This window comes from Portunus trituberculatus, chromosome 33 (genome assembly GCF_017591435.1).
Source record: "Portunus trituberculatus isolate SZX2019 chromosome 33, ASM1759143v1, whole genome shotgun sequence".
NCBI classification, from domain to species: Eukaryota; Metazoa; Arthropoda; class Malacostraca; order Decapoda; family Portunidae; genus Portunus; species Portunus trituberculatus.
The window spans coordinates 2900369-2916052 of record NC_059287.1 but is presented as its reverse complement, the minus strand read 5'-3'; the positions used below and the strand labels follow the sequence as shown (position 1 = coordinate 2916052).

At 41.0% G+C, this 15684-nt stretch overlaps 1 protein-coding gene across 5 annotated transcripts in view; it reads right to left on the bottom strand.

Annotated features, from left to right (window-relative positions):
- The window catches only part of LOC123512248 (collagen alpha-1(III) chain-like), a 72201-nt gene that overhangs the window by 46271 nt on the left and 10246 nt on the right, over window positions 1-15684 (bottom strand). Inside the window, exon 1 of one of the 5 annotated variants that reach the window (XM_045268515.1) lies at window positions 6951-7153. The exons of the other annotated variants lie outside the window; for them this stretch is intronic. The gene's annotated coding sequence lies outside the window, so the exon portion shown is untranslated. Of the gene's footprint in view, window positions 1-6950; window positions 7154-15684 lie in introns of those variants that run through there. 5 annotated transcript variants of the gene reach the window in all.

Here is a 15684-nt window from a genome sequence, read left to right as displayed (position 1 = left end):
ATCAAAGACACAAGAGGGTTCGAATTTCTTTCATGAACCCTTGAGCACTTGAACCTTTTATTGAGAGAGAGAGAGAGAGAGAGAGAGAGAGAGAGAATTGGCAAGGTGTAAATGTAATGATTGCTTTCGTCGCTTGTAAATAGTAAGTCTTTTCTTTTTGTAGGAGGAGGAGGAGGAAGAGAAGGAAGTGGTGTTAGTGAAGGAGAGGGAGGTGGTTGTGGTGGTGGTGGTGGTGGTGATAGAGGAGGAAGAGGAGGAGGAGGGGAAGGGGAAGGGGAAGGGGAAGGAGGATGAAGAGATCTCTGGACTAATATATTTGGAGCGCGATGTATTTCCTATGTAGAGAGAGTGTGTGTGTGTGTGTGTGTGTGTGTTTACGGTTGAAGAAAATACCTTCTATTACTACGTGTAAAATATTACGAGACAATTAACTTTGATCATTTAATAGGCAATGAACCGGTTGTCGTTAACAGAAGGAAGGAACAAGTGAATGAATGAACAAATAAGAAAGAGACAAAGTGAGAATAATGTAGAATAAGAAGAAAGTGAGAATAGTTTAAGATAAGATAAGAAAGAGAGATTAGTTTAGAATAAGAAAAAGAAAGCGACAACAGTTTAAAATAAGAAAGAAAATGAGAACAGTTTAGAGTACAACATTGAACCGTTCGACACATGACGAGGGAGCGACACAGGATTCGAAGCCTCAGAGATTGAAGTTCAGGGTTCAGAGTTTCCAAGATCCTAGGAATCAGTCTGCCTCGTGGCGTTGTATCGCGAGCACGGAATGATGACTTTTCACCCAATCACTGCCGTACCTTCAGGCGTGCAGTGGTGCAATGGTGCTTCCGTCCACCAGAAGTAATGATAATGAGTAAGTATTCATTTCATTAAGGTTCCATTGAGGAATCATTGCAGTTTCAACCAATACACCACACGTAACTATACACATTCTCACGGTCTAGATCAAGGATTCTAGACTTGTATATTTCTTGGTCTAGATCACACTTCTACGAGCATTGCAAACCCCATTTTACCCTACCGGAAAATGGGGTTAGGTTAGGTTATGTTAAAACCCTACTCTCTCAGGAGGTCCACAAGCTTGTTAGACATACGGAAAAATAAATATAAGATAGGGTATAGTGGTTGAAACTGCAAATTTACCGATATCCTTTACTTCGATTTTAGGATTTAGGAACAAGGTCAAAATTATATCGTGGTCTTGGAAGCGTCACTAAAAAAAAAAAAAAAAAAAAAGATAATCAAGACATGCACTGAAAAGAACGAATGTCTATTTATGAGCGATTCTTCTCCAAAAATGGGGAAACGGTAGTGGGAAGAAATACAGGGACAGGAAAGGAAAAGATTTATAATATAGCAATTTCATGGGTTTACTGCTGTACCATGTCGCATTTTCATATCCATTCTGGTTACGATTTGGTGATTTTATACAGCTTCAGAAATTTATGTGAGGGTTAAAACAGTAAAGACTCTGGCCGTTAATCTTTTCACCTCCATAGACGTTTCCTAATGCAAATAAAATCGTCAAATCATCCCCAAAAGTCAAGGTAAAAATGCGTCTCAGTATCGAAGAGGTTAAAAGAATGACACGAGCAAAGTCCACGAGTGTTGCGTTGTTTGTGTTGCATTGTTAGTATTGAGTTGTTAGTGTTGCGTTGTTAGGTTTAGTTTCCATGTAGTGTAAATTTTCGGAGCTCCAACACATTTCCGAAATTAAATTGGATAAACTTTATATCTTTACTCTTTCTGCGACTTTACAATAATAGAATCTGAGCGGCTATTCACTTGACCAGACACGTAAGGCGAGAGAGAAGACCTAACTAGTTTACAGACTCGTAAAATGTACTAACGCGACACACTGAAAAGCTTCAATCTCTACACACCTCAATGATGAAAGGGTTTAATTTCTCAAGACTTGTTGTAATTTCGTAGGCTTCGATATTGTAGTTTTAGGTTCACATGACGGATTCACCAACCTTCATCCCTCACAGCCAGCATTCTATCACTCCCGCCGCCCTTATACTTCCTAACCCCCTTTCTTCCTCATCCCCGCTACCATAACTCGCCCACACCCATGAATCACCCTTCAGAAATTTATAATCACCTTTCCCCCTCCTCACCCACGTTCCATGTTCCTCCTCCCTCCCTCCCTGCTTACCTTCAGCCTTTTCCTCCCTTCCTTTGCTTCTTCTTCCTTCCCTTCATTCCCTTTCTCTCCCTCTGCTTCCTCCTTCTTTCCTTCTCTCTCATTCCCTCTTCCTCACAGCCTTCAGTCTTTTTATCTCGTTTCTCCTTCCTTCCTTTCCGTCCTTCTTTCTTTCCTTCCTTCCTTCCTTCCTTCCTTCCTTCCTTCCTTCCTTCCTCCCTCCCTCCCTTCCTCCTTCCTTCCTTCCTTCCTTCCTTCGTTAATTCATTCATCCATTCCTTCCAACTTTCTTCCCTTCCTTCCTTCCTTCCTTCCTTCCTTCCTTCCTTCCTCCCTCCTCCCTCCCTCCCTCCTCCTCCTCCCTCCTTCCTCCTCCTTCCTTCCTTCCTTCCTTCCTTCCTTCCTTCCTTCCTTCCTTCCTTTACTATCTTTTCTCTCCCTTCTTCCCTCCTGCTGCGTCAGAGATGGAGGTCCTTATAAGAGAGAGAGAGAGAGAGAGAGAGAGAGAGAGAGAGAGAGAGAGAGAGAGCACGATAAGGCGATAACAAGCCAGTAAAATGAAGGCAGGATGGGCCGGGCAGAAACTAACCTAACAAGATATTAGTGCAAGATAACGCCCGCCACCACTACTTTCTTTTCTCTCTCTCTCTTTTTTTCTCTCACCGCTATAAAGATATTTTACTCCCCTCCCTCTTCCAGGTTTTTTTTTTTCTCTCATTTTTCCCTCCAGGTTATCTCCATCTGCCCCTCCTTCCCTCCCTGTCATGCCCTGCCTTATCTCCCGCCTCGGTCTGGACACTTTGAGACCTGGCAGGGAATCTATACTGGGGAATCTGATCAGAGAGAGAGAGAGAGAGAGAGAGAGAGAGAATACTTTTGAAGGATATTATATAGTAAGTGTGTAATGTGAAAAGTCTCTCTCTCTCTCTCTCTCTCTCTCTCTCTCTCTCTCTCTCTCTCTCTCTCTCTCTCTCTCTCTCTCTCTCTATCTATCTATTTATCTATTTATCTAACACTCTCAATACACGTTTTATTCTCTCATTTCAGCCTTCTCTTCTTTTCTTTATTCAAAATTCTCTCTCTCTCTCTCTCTCTCTCTCTCTCTCTCTCTCTCTCTCTCTCTCTCTCTCTCTCTCTCTCTCTCTCTCTCTCTCTCTCTCTCTCTCTCTCTCTCTCTCTCTCTCTCTCGTTTCATTTCCCTTTATAGTCTCGCTGTGGCCTGTATAAGGTGATCTAGTGATGCTGTGATCCATTAAGGGAATCTGGTCCACTGAGAGATAGTGTCTGAAGGCCCCGCGTCTCCTTCCCCACCTCCTCTCCTTTCCCTGTGTCCCTCCCAGCCTCCCATCTCGTCCTCTGCCTCCTATCACGTGGTATCAATGCTGCTGTCTGGATGATGTGTGTGTCTGGGGGGTGTGGTGTGTGAATGGCTGGGTCTTGCCTGTGTGTGTTTTTTTTTTTTTTGAGTTTTGTCTTCGTTTTATTTGTTTCTATTAATAGTGTTGTGTGTTGTGTTGGTGTTTTGTGGTTTAGTTGTGTTGTGTTGGGTTTGTTTTTTTTTCATCGTGTTTGTTCTCTGTGTGTGTGTGTTTTTCTGTATGGTTGATGGTTTTTGACTCTCTCTCTCTCTCTCTCTCTCTCTCTCTCTCTCTCTCTCTCTCTCTCTCTCTCTCTCTCATCTTCATTCATTCATTCATTCATTCTTTTCTTACTTTATACGTTCATCTTCTTCCTCCCTCTCTCCTTCTCTCCCTCCTTCCTTACTTCTTTACCTTCACTTTCTTCCTTTCTCCATTTTTCTAGTTTCCCATCCTTCATTCCCTCCTTCTCTATTTTTCTTCCTTTTTTACTCGTCTTTCTTAATACATTTCTTTTCCTCCATTTTTTTCCTCTTTCCTCCTTTCCTTGCTTCCTTTCTTCTCTTCTTTCTCTACCACATACACTTTCCCATGTTCTTCCTCCTCCTCTCTTTGCTTCTTTTCTTTGCCTCTCCTGCCTCCTTTCCTTGCCTCCTTCCTTCTTCCCTTCCTTCCTTATCACATATCCTTTCCCCATCTTCTTTCTCTCCTTCCCTCTTTTCTCTGCCTTCTCCCTTCATCCCTTCTCTTTTCTTCACATCTTTTTCTACCATACATATCCTCTTCCCATCTTCTTCCTCCTCTCCTTCCCTCTTTTTCTTTGCCTTCTCCCTCTCCTTCTCTACCACACGTACCATTTCCCACATCTTCCTCCTCCTCTTCCATCTTTTCTTTGCCTTCTTTCTTTCTCCCTTCCCTCCTTTCCTTCCCTTCTTCCTTCCCATCCTTCCCTATTCCATGTCCTTTCCCGCGTCTTCCTCCTCCTCTTCCACATTTTCTTTCGCCTTCCCTACTAAACACACACACACACATGCACACAAACACACACACACGTCACCCCCAGCAGCCAGCAAGGAGCAAGGCCAGCAGACGGTACCAAGCAGACGGACGGTGGACAATAATTCTATCCTTAATCGCATTGGCAAAAAGTGTGGCGTTCTCAAGGGGGCGGTCACGATTCCTGGGGCCTTCGCTGATAACGGTGATGAGTGAGTGGATGAAGTACTTGGTGTTTTAATGGAGGCAGATGATGTGGTGTTGTATTCCTCTGTCTGTGTCTGTCTGTCTCTCTCTCTCTCTCTCTCTCTCTCTCTCTCTCTCTCTCTCTCTCTCTCTCTCTGCGGTAATGTACTCTTAATTCCTTATTCTTTTCTTTCTCTATTTTTGTAATTTTATTCTCTCTCTCTCTCTCTCTCTCTCTCTCTCTCTCTCTCTCTCTCTCTCTCTCTCTCTCTCTCTCTCTCTCTCTCTCTCTCTCTCTCTCTCTCTCTCTCTCTCTCTCCGGTAATGTATTCTTCATTTCTTATATTTCTTTTCATTTTAACACTCTCTCTCTCTCTCTCTCTCTCTCTCTCTCTCTCTCTCTCTCTCTCTCTCTCTCTCTCTCTCTCTCTCTCGCAGCTGTGTTCTGTAAGTGTTTATTGTTCAAGAGTACACAGTTTTATTATTTTTTATGGTTTGTGTGTGTGTGTGTGTGTGTGTGTGTGTGTGTGTGTGTGTGTGTGTGTGTGTGTGTGTGTTTGTGTGTGTGTGCTACGACGGTTGATTCTTTCTTATCGCAGTCATTTCACCCTCATTGCGTTTTGCTCTCTCTCTCTCTCTCTCTCTCTCTCTCTCTCTCTCTCTCTCTCTCTCTCTCTCTCTCTCTCTCTCTCTACTCTTCATTTCTTATTTTCCTTTCTTTCTCTACTTTGTCAAATTTCTCTCTCTCTCTCTCTCTCTCTCTCTCTCTCTCTCTCTCTCTCTCTCTCTGGTGATGTAATGTTATCTCGGCACAAGAAGGCGGCACGGCACGGTAACACTATATAACAATTAGTTACATCGTTGCGTCTCGCTTTGCAAACCTCGAGTCTGCATTCATCTTACATGGAGAAACACGCTAAATGAATCCTGGTATATGAACTCGGCTTGCTCTCATTATTACGCCTTCATTTTAATTATTTGGTTCTGGAGGTGAAATATTTTACGCTCGTGGTGTTTATTATTTAAGTTGCTGCTTCGTTTTATTTATTTTTTTATATATATTTTTTTGTGGGGGGTTATAAGTGGTTGGTATTTTATTATTTGTTTTAAGCTCGTGGTGTTTATGATTTAAGTTACTGCTTGGGTCTATTTATTTTTTTTTTTTTTTTTTTATGGGCGGGGGGTGTTGGTGTATGACTGGTTGGTATTTTATTGTTTGTTTTAAGCTCGTAGTGTTTATGATTTAGATTAATGGTTGGATTTATTTTCTTTATTTCTTAGTTTTTTTTTTTTTAACGATTAATAACTGGGAGCTCATCATTTATTTTACGCTCGTTGTGTATATGATTTGTTTTCTTTATTTATTATTTATTGTTTTAGTATTTATAACTGGTTGGGAGTTCATTATTTATTTTAGGTTTGTTGTGTTTACGATATGTTTTAGGTTTGTGTTATTTGTGATTTAAATTAACGAGCTAAAACCTGGTCATTTATCTTTTTTTTAGGCTTTTGAAGTCATTGGTGTTACTGAAGTTGAAATACGAGCTTAAATGTATCTAAATTTCGTGTTCTAATAAAAAAAAAATACGTGCCTATGTTCAGTCCTTTAGCTTCAAGTTCAAGCTCTACAGCAAAATTATCAAAGAAAACGTGTACATCTCAGAATTCAGATACAATTTCGAGGCTATACTTAAAATTTCCCTGGTAGACACACCAATACAATTTCTATATAACTTTCTTTAAAACTTGAGCCTTAGGAAAAAAAAAAAACATGCAGGAATGACTCGGTTGAAAAAAGTACGATAGAATTGCAGATGGTACGATATCGATACTATTACTATTATTTTTATCTACACTAACTTCATGTAGACTCGGTGAAAGTATGACTAAACTCACAAATATTGACATTATTCATCCACCTTCGTGTAAAAATACCATCTAGCTCCGTGCACAAGCTATTAACCTCTTCAGTACCATGACACGTTCTCATATTCATTCTGCTTACGATTTGGCGATTTTGTACACCTTCAGAAACGTTTATGGGTGATTAAAAAAGTTAAGACTCAGACCTTTAATCTTCTGACCTCCATAGACCCTTCCTAGTGTAAACAAAATCGTCAAATCATATGCAAAACTCGAGATAAAAATGCGTCCCAGTACTGATGGGTTTAAAGTCACAGTGATCGAGGGTAGCACGCACGCCAGCACAGGACACACGAGAGTCGACAATCACGGCACTCGCTTACTGAGGAGTGGGAGGGAAGGGTCGAGTCTGCCCCGGGGTGGAGGTTGAGGAGCCGCGGCCGCGCACACACACTAGCTAGGGCCACCACGCGACTGAGTAGGGCTAGTGTTGTGAGGCCAGTGGCTAGTGAGGCGAGAGGCGGACCAGACAGACGCAAGGAAGTACTACACGAGAAGGAGGAGGAGGAGAGAAGAGGAGGAGGAGATAAGAGGTGGGCGGGAGGGATGCTACGGCGATGCGCTAGACGTGAGAGAGAGAGAGAGAGAGAGAGAGAGAGAGAGAGAGAGAGAGCTGTCTGACTCACTGTTTAGCAATTAAAAGGCCACGAGCTGGGTTTAGTATGATGCATGAGAGAGGCAGCGTGAGATAAGTGTATTTATGTTCCTTTTAAGCTGACGCACACACACACACACACACACACACACACACACACACACACACACACACACACACACACACACACACACACACACACACACACACACACACAGTATAATCTTTGAAGTGGTGTATATAACCAACTTCCTTTCGCTCTGGTACTGATTAATGTTCAACTGTATCCATCATCTTTCCTACCAACGCCCACTCCCTCCTTGTCTTCTACTGAGGCCGTATTGTAAAGCACTGTGCATTCTCTTAAGGACTGCTTTTAAAAGGACACATAGATGATTACTAATGTTCTGTTGTCTTTTTTTGTTTGATAGTATGAAATCATCAAACGATCAATAAAATCAGAAACAATGAAAGCTTAACTCCTATATTCTTTGGTAAACGTAACTCCTTCAGTACCATAACACGTTTCCATATCCATTCTGCTTACTATTTGGTGATTTTATACAGCTTCAGAAACTCATGTGGGGCATAAAGTAGTGGACTGTGGCCATTAATCTTCTGAGACTCTTCCTAATGTAAATAAAATGGTCTAATCGTACACAAGTCTCAAGGTAAAAATGTGTCCCAGTATTGAAGGGGTTAATTATTTCCATTAGAGTCTGTTTTGTTATCACGAATAATGCAAGACCTCTCTGAAAATCTTGTCATCCACTGAAGACTGCCATTTTCACCTAGGGGGTTGAATTATATCTTGAACAATGAAGATACTCATAGAAATCTTACTTTCATTAGCTTAAACAATCATTAAAATTAAAAAACTATTGAAAATGTTAATATTTTTACTAGAGTGTTGAATTGCCAATAAATCCATGTAAAACATCCCAAAAAACTTTTATAACTTCATTCTTCAAAATAGCTTTCGTCGGAACCTGTTAAATTATCCCCAAGAATCATAATAGACATCTTTGGAAGACACCAGGCTGTCAAATTACCGCTAATAATTATTAAAACAACACCAGTAAAAACATCCACCAGATCCCGTTAAACTATCACCAGTCATGAAAACACTCTTGAAAACATTAAACTCCCACTAAAGCTTGTTCACTTATCTTGCAGTCCTAAAAAACATTATTGAATAACCCAACTACTTCCAATGGAGTCTGTTGAACTATCCCAGGAATCTTGAGAACACACTTGAAATCCTTAACTTCAACCAGAGTGTTTTCAAACGACTCGAGATAAGATGCCGGAATGTTTGAGAATTCGATCCCTTTGTATACTGGACTTGTATTGTAGGAGGTGCTGGCCACGCTACCAGTGTTATTGAATCCTTGAGGCCGTCCAGAACATAAAGGGAGTCGCACAGCTTTGCATTGTGTTCTGGCGAGTAGAGAATGGCTATTGTTTGCACGGTGATTCGTCAATATTTGCTTGTTGTTGTTGTTGGTGGTGGTGGTGGTGGTAGTGGTGATGGTGATGGTGGTGGTTTGAGTTGTTGTTGTTGTTGTTGTTGCTGCTGCTTGTTGTTCGTTTGTTGTTTGTTGTAGCTACTAATTTTACTGTTCTAATATGTTAATGTGCTTGTTATTACGCAGTTTCATTTTATTGTTTTATTAGTGTGTGTGTGTGTGTGTGTGTGTGTGTGTGTGTGTCTGTGTCTGTGTGTGTGTGTGTGTGTGTGTGTGTGTGTGTGTGTGTGTGTGTGTGTGTGTGTGTGTGTGTCTGTGTGTCCCTCGCAATACAGGCATTAATTAGCACCAGACAGACGTAAAGGTGTTCATCATTTCATTCACCTTGCATACCTGAGCTCACCGTCCCGTCACTTACTCACACCATTCTCTTAACACTCGCTACACACAATCGTCGTCTTACATAGGAAATAACAAGTAATTCTCTTTCTTTCTATTCACTGCATCTTCAAAATTTACCTTTTGTTTTACTACACACTAACTTCCAATTTTGTTCAAACTTTCTACTACACTTGAAGTTGACTACGACGGCGAGTATAATAGAAAAAAATAAAGAAAAGCTACAATTTTTTATAATGTACACTTGATTTATTTATTGGCTTGGAGAATAAAAGAGAAAAGAATCATAATAATAATAATAATAATAATAAGAAGAAGAAAAGAAGGAAAGAAAGAAAGAAAGAAAGAAAGAAGAAAGAAAAAGAACAATAAAAAGAAAGAAGAATAAGCAAAAGAAGAAGAAGAGACAAGAAGGAAATACCACAATACCGCCAATACTTTTTCATTTCATATCATTTTTGTTTTAATGGAACAGGGGAAGCTGGCCAAGAACAACAAAAATAAAGAAATAGGCCCACTTGATTGCCAGCTTCCTAAAAAATTAAGAGAGATTAACCAAAAATCTTCGACAAATGCCCTGAAACCCCTCTCTTACAAGAACTCAAGTCGTTAAGTACAGTAACTATCATAACTACTACTTCACCCAACCATCTCGTCCTCCAGCTCACTATAGCACACCTGAACCTTCATACAGGTAATTGGCGCCGTGAGGACGAACTGTACGTATTAGGTCAGGTATATCACCCTCACTCACTCCTCCAGCACCTCCTCTCTACCCGCCACTAGCTCCTCCCCAGCCTTACCTAACGCAGCTGTGTTGGGGAGAGGGATGAGCTGGAGAGGTAGTGAGTGTTGTGTCTAAGTAACATTTTTTTTTCTTTGCTCCTATCCTTTTCTTTTTCTCATCTTTTTCCTTCCTCTTCTTGTTCTTAGTCTTGTTCTTTTTCGTCTTTATTCCACTTTCTTTTCTCTCTCGTTCCTTCCTTCCTACTTTTCCTCTTCTCTTTTCTTCTTCCTCCTCGTTTTTGTTCTAGTTCTTGGTCTTGGTTTTTTTTCGTTTTCTATTCCTGCTCGTCTTCCTTCCTCCTTCCTTCCTTCCTTCCTTCCTTCCTTCCTTCCTTCCTTCCTTCCTTCCTTTCTTCCTTCCTTCCTTCCTTCCTTCCTTCCTTCCTTCCTTCCTTCCTTCCTTCCTTCCTCCTCCTCCTCCTCCTCCTCCTCCTCCTCCTCCTCCTCCTCCTCCTCCTCCTCCTCCTCCTCCTCCTCCTCGCCTTACAGGGACTGACAACTGTAGGCGTGGTGACTTCTTGCTGCTTCTCTTCTTTTCTTATGTTCTCATGTTTCTCTTTCTTCTTTTCATCCTCTTTTTCATTGTTGCTGTTGTTGTTGTTCTGCTTCTCTTTCTTCTCTTTCTCTTTTTACTGCATATTCTTCTCCTCCTCCGCTTTCTAATGTGTTTTGCTCTCATTCTCTTATTCATAGCTCTCTTCATTCTCGCAGCTTTTAATTTTTTCACCTTCTCCTCTTTCTCCTTTCTCTCTCTCTCTCTCTCTCTCTCTCTCTCTCTCTCTCTCTCTCTCTCTCTCTCTCTCTCTCTCTCTCTCTCTCTCTCTCTCTCTCTCTCTCTCTCCTCCACTTTGACATTTTATTTATTTTTTTCTTTCTTTCTTCCTTTTCGTCTGTCTTTGTCTATGTTTGTTCGTAACCTCTTGGAACAGCAACACGAGTCTCTTATTTGTAGTCCAGAGAGAGTTTCAGCTTACTACAAAGTCTCGTCAGGATACAAAAGGTCTGTTGCCGCTTGGTCTTCCTTTGTGTTCCTTTGTAGAGTTTTTAGAAGTCTGCGGTGCTAGAACTTAACTTGTCATATCGTGAGGGGAGAGAAGAGCGAGGTGTGTGTGGTCTGGTGCTAAAGCTTTCCTTCCTCTCTTTGTGCATTTCTCTTTGTTTTTATCCTCTTTCCTTCTCTTCTGGCTCTAATCTGATGCTTCTTTTTTTTTTTTTTTTTTTTATACTGGTTTCCTGTTCGTAGCATCAACTTTTTTTTTTCTTCTCCTCCTCCTCTTCCTCCTTATCTTATTCCTCTGCGTTTTTATTTCCCTTCCTCCTCAACTTTCTCGTTACCTTTCTTATTCCTTATCTTAACGTGTTTCCTCTTCTCCGCCTTGCTTTTCTTTTCTTTCGTCAGATTTTTTCTCCTCTTCACAAACCTCGATATTTTTTTCTTACACCTATATCCTATGCCTTTTTCATCTCTCTCTCTCTCTCTCTCTCTCTCTCTCTCTCTCTCTCTCTCTCTCTCTCTCTCTCTCTCTCTCTCTCTCTCTCTCTCTCTCTCTCTCTCTCTCTCTCTCTCTCTCTCTCTCTCTAATCTACTTTTCTTCCTCTCTCTCTCCGTCTCTCTTCTAATATATCCTCCTTAGCTTATTTCTCACTTTCCTTCCTCCATATCCTTTCCTTTTCCTTTCCTCCGCTTTCATATATCTTTTCCTTTTCTAACCCACTTTTTCCATCTCTCCCTCCTCTTCGTCTCTCTTTTAATATCCTTCTCCTTACCTTATTTCCCACTTCTTCCATATCGCTTCATATTCCTTTCCTTTTCCATTCCTTCTCTTTCATATCCCTCTTTTCCAACACCATCTTTTCTCAGTTTCTTTGTCCTTTGTCCTACTTATCTTTTTTTCTCTCTCTCTCTCTCATCCCACCTATTTCCTCCACCACCACCACCACCACCACCATCTCGGCATAACCAGTTCCCGCTCCTCACAGTTCTCGGAGCCTCGAAGCACTGGACGTTTATTCCGGGACGTGGTATCTGATGTGTATTCTCGTTTTCTATGGAAATTTCGCCTGACGCAGCCTGAGCACAGAGAGGAGGAGAATGAAGTGACTTGAAAACTTTTGAACTTCACCGCTGATTGACCGCAGATCTGTGTGTGTGGGGGGGTACGGTGTGGGGGTATTGGTGGGTGAGGGTGGGGGGTGTTGGTGAGTGGGTGGATGGGAAGGTGGGTGGAGATGTTGGTGGATAGTGGGTAGGTGTGTGGGGGGAGTGGGTGAGGGTGTTGATGGGTGGGTGTTGTTAAGTGTGGGTGTGTTGTTGTGTTGGTGTGGGTGCATGGGTGGCTGGGTGGTTGTGTTGGTGGGTGTGTGGGTTAATGTATGTGGAAGTTTTCTTTTTTTTTTTACTCTCTCTCTCTCTCTCTCTCTCTCTCTCTCTCTCTCTCTCTCTCTCTCTCTCTCTCTCTCTCTCTCTCGTGTGATAGTGGAAATTAATGGGATAATTCTGCAATGTTCTTTTTTTTTCTTAGATTTCCTGTCTTAATCTGAACAGTTTTGAGTTTGTGGTATTACTTGTTTTTGTTGTTGTTGTTGTTGTTGTTTTGTTGTTGTTGTTGTTGTTGTTGTTGTTGTTGTTGTTGCTGATATTCCTTAATGTTAAAATTTTTACGCTTATTCTTTTATATGAATATGTACAACAACAAATTTATATCAACTATTTTATGACCCTCTATTTTATTTTATTATTATTAGTAGTAGTAGTAGTAGTAGTAGTAGTAGTAGTATTATTATTATTATTATTATTATTATTATTATTATTATTATTATTATTATTATTATTATTATTATTATTATTATTGGTCTTCTACGACTACTACAACCCCTACTAATACTACTACAAACCCTACTTCTACAACCACTACTACTACTACTACTACTACAACAACCACTACTACTACAACCACTACTACTACTACAACCACTACTACTACTACTACTACTACAACCACTACTACTACTACTACCACCACCACCACCACCACCACCACCACCACCACCACCACCACACTACTACAGCTACTATCACCACCACCACTACTACAACTATCAGTGGGATCTGTACAGGTGATAAATGGCCCAATCATAACCTTTCTCTTTTTGGACTTGACGAACTAAAATATATCAGATTACTTTATGGGAGATTAGAGATTATGTTTTAATTGGGAGAGAGAGAGAGAGAGAGAGAGAGAGAGAGAGAGAGAGAGAGAATATAAAAGGCAGAGTGAATAGACCGGTTAATGAATGTCAAAATGCATGTCAAACGTCTCTCTCTCTCTCTCTCTCTCTCTCTCTCTCTCTCTCTCTCTCTCTCTCTCTCTCTCTCTCTCTCTCTCTCTCTCTCTCTCTCTCTCTCCTTAGACGCATTTCTATACACATATTATCGTTTCTATCTTATTTCATTCTTCTCTTTCTTTCGTCCAAACTCACACTCTCTCTCTCTCTCTCTCTCTCTCTCTCTCTCTCTCTCTCTCTCTCTCTCTCTCTCTCTCTCTCTCTCTCTCTCTCTCTCTCTCTCTCTCTCTCTCTCTCTCTCTCTCTCTCTCTCTCGACGACACAAAAGTAAACAAAACACAGATAAATTAAAGAGAATAATGGTTTCTCTCACTTCAATAACTACTAATGCTATTTTTTTTCCGTCTCAACTTGCACCACACTGATATTTCAAGCCGCCAGTGAGATCATGGAGTCACTGAATAAGGAGACGTAATTAAGATTCGTGTGTTTCATCCCTCTGTCTTTGTATCAGAACCTCCTTTGTGTCGGGTAAACTGGTCTCTTGTGCAGTCTTCTTATCTTCTCTGTTTTCTTGTGTTTTTGGTGGTGTTTTGTTGAGTTAGTTCTATTTCTTTTTTCCTTTTCTTGTGCTGTGTTGTCTTCTGTGTGTGTGTGTTTGTGTTTGTGTGTGTTTTTCCTGTTTTTCTATTTGTATGTATATTTTGTCATCGTTTTTTTTACTGTATTCATTTTTTTTTCATCATTCTCTATCTCTTTTTTTATTACGTTTCTACTTTCTCCTCCTTTATTCTTCTTCGTATCATTCCTTTTCATCCTCCTCCTCCTCCTCCTCCTCCTCTTCCTCCTCCTCCTCCTCCTCACGTTTTTTGCTGTTGGTGTTATTGTTATTGTTGTCGTTACTCCTGCTTTTATTATTATTGCTATTCTTCATCCTCTTCTTTCACCACCACCACCACCACCTTCACTACTACCACTACCTTGCTTCCTAACTGTAAGAACGTGTCAGTCGTAAGGAGAGGAAGGTGTCGGTGATAGCGGTGGTGGTGGTGGTGGTGGTGGTGGTGGTAGTTGTCTGGTAAGGCGCCGATCACCAGGACGTCCTTCTTTAGCCTGACTGAATCCTGAGCTGCCACGTACAAGGACAGCAGAATATGGCTTTGCTGGAGGAGGAGGAGGAGGAGGAGGAGGTGGTGGTGGTGGTGGTGGTGGTGGTGGTAGTGGAGGTTGAGGTTGAAGGAGCAGGAGGAGGTTGAAGGAAGTCATTTTGAAGGAAGGAAGAGGGAGCAAAAGCTAAGAGGAGGAGGAAAGAGAATAGAAGAGAAGCCATAGAGGAAGGGATTGAAAGAAGGAAGAGAGGAATAAATTGAATAAGAGAGAAGCTGATAGATGGAAGGAAGGAAAAAAGGAAGGAGAGAAGAGCTAAGAGAGACTGGAAGGAAGGAAGAAAGAAGATATTAGCAGGAGTGAAGCTGAAGGAAGGATGGAAGGGGAGAGAGAGAGAGAGAGAGAGAGAGAGAGAGAGAGGAGAGAAAGAAACAGGGAGAGGAAGAGGGAGGGAGAGGCTGGGATGGGGGGTGGATCATAAAAGTGAAGCCATGGGAGTCCTTAGAAGTGAAGCGAGCGGACGTGATTCTTCTGTGCCCTTATATGTTCACCATGACACTCCGGCTAGCCATTTACCCCCACCCCCATCCTCCTCCTCCTCCTCCTCCTCTCTCATTCTTTCTCAGATTCCTTTAGGTAAACCCATATTTTTGATCACCAAATCCAAAATTCCGAGAAACGAGATTAAATATTGAAGAGACAGGCACACAAGGGCAGGTTCCACCAAAACCAAGATAAAAGCTAAAAGAAAAAGAAAGAATTGAAAAGCATGTCCGTCTGAGCAACAAACACACAAGCTTACAGTTCGCTTCAACGCAAAATTACTCTAAGAAAAACAGACGAATTCTCAAAAAAAAAAAAAAAAGGAAAGAAGAAGAAAGGAAAAAAGAAAAAAGTATATGAGCGTCTGAGAAAAATACAAGCCTACAATTCGCCACAAATCGAAATTTCCCTTAAATAACAGAAGCCGAATTCCAGAGGCCGAATTCTCCAAAACAACGATAAAAGCTAAGAAAGAAAGAAAGAAAGAAAAAAAAAAGAATGTGAGCGTCTGAAAAAACATAAGCCTACAATTCACCATAAATCAAAATTATCCTTAAAAAAAAAAAAGCCGAATTCTCCAAAACAACGACAAAAGGTAAAAAGAAAGGAAGAAAGAAAAAGTATATGAGCTTAAGAAATACACAAGCCTACAATTTGCCACTAATCAAAATTCCCCTTAAAAAAGCTGAATCCCCCAAAACAATGACAAAAGACAAAAAAAGCCAAAATCTTCTAAACAACAACTAAAGACAAGAAAAGCCGAATTCTCCTAAACAACGACAAAATACAAGAAAAGCCGAATTTTCTTAAACAATGACAAAAGATAAAAAAAGCCGAATTTTCCTAAACATCGACAAAAGACAAGAAAAGCCG